Raw genomic sequence first — 7800 nt, 5'->3', positions numbered from 1 at the left:
CTCAAAAGAAAAACCGACATACTCCACTTGGAAATGGGTATGCTCACACCGCTCAGTCTGCTGAAGTAGAAGAAGATCGTCTGAGTGTTGCAAAGACAGTGGTTGGTAAATCAAGACCTACCATAGGCCAGCTTAAGCCTAAGGTTCCAGATTACTTAGTGCACAATGGGGTTCGCCACTATTGGACAGCTGTTGAAGTTACAACTGTTGTTCGCACTCCTAAGTAGGAACTTTCACCGTTATTTTGTCCTCTCACCATAGCCCAGGGTGAAGAGATGTTTCATAGGGCTTTGCATTTTACTATTTCTTAGGAAAATGTCCCTCTTTGCTTCGCCCAAAGCAATAGAGTTTTGTTTTATAGGGTCTTTGTTTCAAGAAATGACTGTCAATAAATAAAAATGTCATTCTGTTCCTTCGTTTAGTTTTTCCTTTTCTCTTTTTCGGAAATTGGTAATCCTAAAAAACACCCTTAAAAAACATCAAATATTCCATTAACTGCATACACCGAGTCTTCCCTCGTTGTCTAAATAAAACTTATCACACATATGCAGATTAATCATAAAATACCCCGTTGAAACATGCGACCGTATGACTTCTCCAAGCTTTGAGTTTCCTGTATTCGAGGCAGAGGAAGAAGAAGACGAAGAAATATCAATGGAAATTTCACGGTTACTTCAACAAAAGGAAGAGGCCATTCAGCCATACAATGAGCCTCTAGAGATCATTAACCTTGGTTCCAATGGAAACAGAAAAGAGGTTAAGATTGGAGCTTCGCTCAGTTCAGAGATCAGAGAGAGTTTGATACAACTGCTCAAAGAATTCTCAGATGTCTTCGCTTGGTCTTATCAAGATATGCCAGGGTTGGATACCAGTATAGTGGAGCATCACTTGCCATTAAAAGCAGAATGCCCTCCGGTCAAACAAAAATTGAGAAGAACTCATCCGGAGATGGCCATGAAAATCAAAGAGGAAGTTCAAAAGCAGATCAACGCAGGTTTCCTCGTCACTTCAGAATACCCTCAGTGGTTAGCTAACATTGTTCCCGTTCCTAAGAAAGACGGAAAAGTCCGCATGTGCGTTGACTACAGAGATCTGAACAAAGCTAGCCCTAAGGATGATTTTCCTTTACCACATATTGATATGTTGGTAGACAGTACAGCAAAATCCAAAGTTTTCTCGTTCATGGACAGATTTTCAGGATACAACCAAATCAAAATGGCACCTGAAGACATGGAGAAAACAACTTTCATCACCCCCTGGGGCACGTTCTGCTACCGTGTTATGCCTTTTGGACTGAAGAACGCAGGGGCAACTTATCAAAGGGCCATGACTACGCTTTTCCACGACATGATGCATAAAGAAGTGGAAGTCTATGTGGACGACATGATTGCCAAATCAGAAAATGAAGAAGATCACATACAGGATCTGACAAAGTTATTTCGACGCTTACGGAAGTTTCAGCTTCGCCTGAACCCCAACAAGTGTACCTTTGGTGTCTACTCAGGAAAACTCCTTGGTTTCATTGTCAGCAAACGAGGAATTGAAGTAGATCCAGACAAAGTCAAGGCAATTCAAGAAATGCCTTCACCCAGAACCGAGAAACAAGCTAGAGGATTTCTTGGACGTCTGAATTACATCTCGAGATTCATATATCTCATGACTGCAACTTGCGCTCCTATTTTCAAACTTCTACGGAAAAATCAAAGTTGCGTTTGGACAGACGATTGTCAGAAAGCGTTCGACAGCATTAAGGAATATCTGCTCGAACCACCCATATTGTCTCCTCCAGTGGAAGGAAGACCTTTGATAATGTACTTAACCGTCTTAGAAGATTCCATGGGTTGTGTCCTTGGACAACAAGACGAGACGAAAAGAAAAGAGCATGCCTTTTACTATCTAAGCAAGAAATTCACTGACTGTGAATCCCGCTACTCCATGCTCGAGAAGACGTGTTGTGCTTTGGCCTGGGCTGCCAAGCGTCTCCGCCAGTACATGATTCGACATACTACTTGTTTGATCTCTCATATGGATCCAATCAAGTACATCTTTGAGAAGCCTGCCTTAACTGGGAGAATTGGCCGTTGGCAGATGTTGTTATCAGAATATGACATTGAGTATCACGCTCAGAAAGCCGTGAAAGGAAGCATTTTAGCTGAGCACCTGGCTCACCACCCACTCAATGGTCATGAATCAACCAGTTTTGACTTTCCGGACGAGGACGTCATGTACCTCAAGATGAAAGATTACGACGAGCCACTACCAGACGAAGGACCTGAGATAGGATCCTAGTGGGGCTTAATCTTTGACGGAGCTGTCAATGCTTATGGACGAGGAATTGGGGCAATCATTGTTACACCTCGGGGTACCCATATTCCATTTACTGCCAGATTAACTTTCAAGTGTACAAACAATGAGGCCGAATATGAAGCTTGCATCATGGGTCTCGAAGAAGCCGTGGATCTAAGAATTAAACACTTGGATGTATACGGAGATTCTGCTTTGGTCATCAATCAAATCAAAGGAGAATGGGAAACACGCCAACCAGGGCTAATTCCTTACAAAGACTACGCAAGAAGATTATTACCATTCTTCGACAGGATAGATTTTCATCACATTCCTCGTGAAGAAAACGATTTGGCTGATGCATTAGCCACACTCTCTTCCATGATTAGGATAAATCATTGGAATGACATTCCTCGGATCGATGTTATGCGCCTGGATAGGCCCGCTCATGTTTTCACAGTAGAAGCAATCATCGACGACAAACCGTGGTATCACGACATCAAGAACTTTCTTCAAAAGCAAGATTACCCTCTTGAGGCGTCAAAGAAAGATAGAAAGACTTTGAGAAAGTTAGCTTGTAGATTCTTCCTGAATGAAGATGTTCTGTACAAGAGAAACTTCGACATGATTCTGCTCAGATGCGTTGATAGAAGAGAAGCAGAAGTACTCATGAGAGAAATACATGAAGGTTCCTTTGGTACTCACACCAATGGACATACCATGACAAGGAAAATACTGAGAGCAGGATATTATTGGCTGACAATGGATTCAGATTGCTACCAGTACGCAAAGAGGTGTCACAAATGCCAGATCTACGCCGATAGAATTCATGTGCCACCATCTCTTCTCAACATACTCTCTTCCCCTTGGCCTTTCTCCATGTGGGGAATCGACATGATTGGAATGATCGAGCCAAAAGCGTCCAACGGACATCGCTTCATCTTGGTAGCCATAGACTATTTCACCAAATGGGTTGAAGCAGCTTCATATGCAAACGTTACAAGACAAGTTGTCGTCAGGTTTATCAAAAATCACATCATCTGTCGCTACGGCATTCCTAGCAAGATAATCACTGACAATGGGTCAAATTTGAATAACAAAATGATGAAGGAGCTTTGTGAAGAATTCAAGATTGAACATCACAACTCATCTCCTTACAGACCAAAGATGAATGGAGCTGTAGAAGCAGCTAACAAAAACATCAAGAAAATCATTCAGAAGATGGTCATCACTTACAAAGATTGGCATGAAATGCTCCCGTATGCTCTTCATGGTTACCGTACATCAGTACGTACTTCGACTGGAGCAACTCCTTTCTCCCTTGTATATGGCATGGAGGCAGTCCTACCTATAGAGGTTGAAATCCCATCAATGAGAGTCTTGATGGAGACAAAATTAACAGAAGCAGAGTGGTGTCAAAGCAGATTCGATGAATTGAACTTAATCGAAGAAAAGCGCATGACAGCTTTATGCCACGGTCAGCTATATCAACAAAGAATGAAGAAAGCTTTCGACAAAAAGGTCCGACCTCGCACGATCAAAGAAGGCGACCTTGTGCTCAAAAAGATTCAATCTTTTCTCACAGATTCGAGAGGGAAATGGACTCCCAATTATGACGTCCCCTACGTGGTCAAGAGAGCTTTCTCAGGAGGAGCCTTAATACTCACGACTATGGATGGAGAAGAATTCACCCGTCCTGTGAACGTCGACGCAGTCAAGAAATACTTCGCCTAAATAAACAAAAGAACAGCTCGCTAAGTTGAAAATTCGCAAAGAGCGACTTAGGCAAAAAAGGGCGTCTCGGTGAATCGAAAACCCGAAAGGGCGATTCAGGCAAAAGTTAGAGACATAAAAAAATAATAATCAATCCCGGTAGACTTAAAACCCGAAAGGGGTAGTTTACGCAAAAGTTAGGGATATATGGCAAGTAACTGTGTTCAGGACAAACTTGATCATTCAAAATCCATAGCAGAGTATTCATCAGCAGTAGGTCATCTTCTACGAAGCACGAATACAGCGCAACTCGGAGTGGAAGGGAAAGATAACGGTCGTCACGTTTCATCGTAGCCCTTTTCCCGAAAATTACCAATTTCCAACTTTGTAAATACTCCATGGAATCAAGCATTTGGCTGGTTACCATTCCATATATAATAATTTGAGCCTTGTGCTTTTCTTTTGCAATCTAGTCTTTTTCAGTTTCTTGAAATGCATTTTGAATTTAAACAGTCATTTTCTTGAAACAAATGTTTTCATAAAATAAAATGAATTTACTTGCAAAAATAAAGGTGAAATTTCTTTTTGAGGTTTACAAACAATAGGAAGAATGCAAACAGTTGCTCCGAGAACGGTTGAGACTCCGGGAATCAAGATTTCCCCATGAGGTCGCTTTGCGAACATCTCCCGATGACGGATCTTTACTCCAATTCATATTACTCACTTCGGACAGCGGACAACTGATAACCAGATATTCCCAACAGAGTTTGAACTGCAAGAAGAGGACATCTTCTGATCAACAAGAATTCAAGTCGTATCATAGGATTTTACATCCGCGACAATTTTATTCACATTCACTTTACATTTTATAATTGTCATAATATTCATGCATACATTACATCATAACTGCATAGTCGAGTCAGGCTTTGATCATGTGAATGCCCGAGTCATTAAGGCATGGACTCAAGTTTCCCCTGCAAGTTCTGGAGAAACTTTTTCCTTCAAGACGACAGTTCATACACAAGGATCTCCCCAAGCAAGTCAACAAATGGCAGTCTCCCTCAAAGAGATAGTTTGTTCACTTTTGGAGTTCCTCATCCGAGATTCTCCCGCAGAGCGACACTCGACAGTTTTCTTCAGATAAGATAGTCTGTTTCGCATTTTGGAATTCCCCACAAGGCCGATGAGCGTTTTCTCTTCTCCGAGGAGTGTGGATTCCCCGACATAATTGACAAGTGGCAGTTTTTCCTCCTGAAAAACAGTTTGGTATTTCCCTAGCAAGGTCAAGAGATGCCACTTTTTCGTCAAAGAAAATAATTCAGAATCTCCCAGCAGATCGACAAATGATTCCCCAGCGGAATCAGTGAATGGTAGTCTTCGTCCAGAAGATAGTTCATGGTCCCCAGTGGAGTCAACAAATGGTAGTCTTTCCCCAAGGAAAGACAGTTTGTCTGTTAAACATTCAAGAGGACGATAAATGTTGGTTTTCACCCCAAAAATAGTTCGTCCTCCTTCAAACAAAGTCATTAGCCCCTCAAAAGAGCGCGGGCCCATAGGACAATCTTTCAAAGATGCCAAGTCAAAAGGGAAGATGGTGAAGTTTCTTTATTTACCGTCAAATGGTATCTTACCTCCAAGTGCTGGTAAGAAGTTTGATGAGGAAACAAACCTTTGAAGTTTCTTTATTTACCGTCAAATGGTATCTTACCTCCAAGTGCTGGTAAGAAGTTTGATGAGGAAACAAACCTTTGAAGTTTCTTTATTTACCGTCAAATGGTATCTTACCTCCAAGTGCTGGTAAGAAGTTTGATGAGGAAACAAACCTTTGAAGTTTCTTTATTTACCGTCAAATGGTATCTTACCTCCAAGTGCTGGTAAGAAGTTTGATGAGGAAACAAACCTTTGAAGTTTCTTTATTTACCGTCAAATGGTATCTTACCTCCAAGTGCTGGTAAGAAGTTTGATGAGGAAACAAACCCTTGAAGTTTCTTTATTTACCGTCAAATGGTATCTCATCTCCAAGTGCTGATGAGAAGTTTGATGAGGAAACAGACCTTTGGAAATTTTCTCTTTATCTGAGATATTGTCCAAACACAACTAAGACTAGTTTCGAGATATGGACATCCGAAACAAGGGGGAGGTTGTTTACCTTTTCTAAGTGTCAACACTTAGTTAAAGAAGATGGATTGCGCATCCTACACTGCCATCCATTCGCCAGAATTCACATCAAGTATTTCTGCAGGAGTTTGTCTCCTCATCCCCGCCGAGTGCGACAACGGGATCAAAGTCATGCAAAGATTTTATCAATTGCAACATCTCAGGAGCGCCCAAAATTCGGGCATTCCTCGATATTTAAGTCTCTTTTACGCAGGAGAGATTGAGATATCAATCTCTCTCCCTCCAGATAAAAGAAACTTAAATAGGGGCATCTGTCATACCCTAATTTTTGACCCCCCTGAGATGACATATCTTTAGGATTTTCATCAGGTCAAAACAAGTACCCAGAGCAGTCACTTCTTCATCTGGCATTTAATCGAGGATGCTCAAAAACAAGAAAACTCAGGCAAAGGATCAATCAATAGAAGGATTAGTCTCTAATACAATCATAAGACTCAAGAGCTTCATTATTTCACCTATGATTGATTAGACACCCATTCATCTGAGTACAGGTTTACTCAGGTCACCAGACTAGGATTTTTAAGCCTATCAAGGACTAAAATCAGGGATCACCTTTGGGAAACCCTAAAAAGCCCCAGGGGATCATTCAAAGACATCAATCATTCTCAAATAACTCATATGACAAGATCCACTGGACATTACACCTCAATTCAAAGTCTACAGTCATCATTTTCATCTGGTCGACAATTAGGGTTTTTGACCTAATTAACCAGGATAGTTGACTTTTAATCAGGGCATGGATTCAAAACTCAAGACATGATTCAAGAACCTCTACTACCTCAATATAATCCATTTACATCACTCATTTGAGGATCACCCTATCCGGAAAAAGTCAACTGTATGGGATCACCATTGACTTTTGAGATTTTTGGTCAAACCATGACTTTCAAGGATCAATATCATCAATATATGGATATTAAAGTCATTTGACCAAAGAAATTCAAAAAGAATCTTCAAGGAGCAAAAAGTCGGGAATTAGGGTTTTTGAGGGCATTGTGGGAACTCAAAATTTCACCTACACAACTCAAAAAACTTCCAACATGAAAGTTGTAGATCTTGCAAAATAAAACAACATCTTACAAAGTAACTTTTTTCAAAAGATCAATCATTTAAGGGTTTTGGAAATTTTGAAGTTTTAGGTCATAAACACTTTGAAATTTTTCTAAGTGTTTTAACCTAGTTTTCTTCCAACTTTGGCCTCATTTTTCACAAATTTGCCAAAGGATTATGAAGAAACTCCAAACTAATGATTTGAAGTAGATGTTTAGGGCTTTCCAAATTGTGTTCAACCTTCTCCAAATTAATTTTGAGCTAGGAGTTATGCTTGTTCAAAGTTGGCCTCATAAAGTGAAATTATAGGTCATGCATCATTTTTGAACTTTGAAATTTTGTGCACATGACCTCAATTATGGATGCTACACGACCCATAACACATCTGAAAACATGCCATGCATTCATTTTCACCATGCCATGATAATTGAAGAAGATTCCTAAAACAAGAACATGTGATTATGTAATGATTACATTTGTGAATTTATGGCAAATTGATGAATCACCCAAGGAATCTTCTTACCAACCAATTAGAGCTCACTTTGCATCTGAAATGTTCCCTAAGATCAGATATAA

The sequence above is a fragment of the Vicia villosa genome, linkage group LG2 (genome assembly GCF_029867415.1).
Source record: "Vicia villosa cultivar HV-30 ecotype Madison, WI linkage group LG2, Vvil1.0, whole genome shotgun sequence".
Taxonomy (NCBI): Eukaryota; Viridiplantae; Streptophyta; class Magnoliopsida; order Fabales; family Fabaceae; genus Vicia; species Vicia villosa.
Note: the sequence above shows the minus strand (reverse complement) of the source record.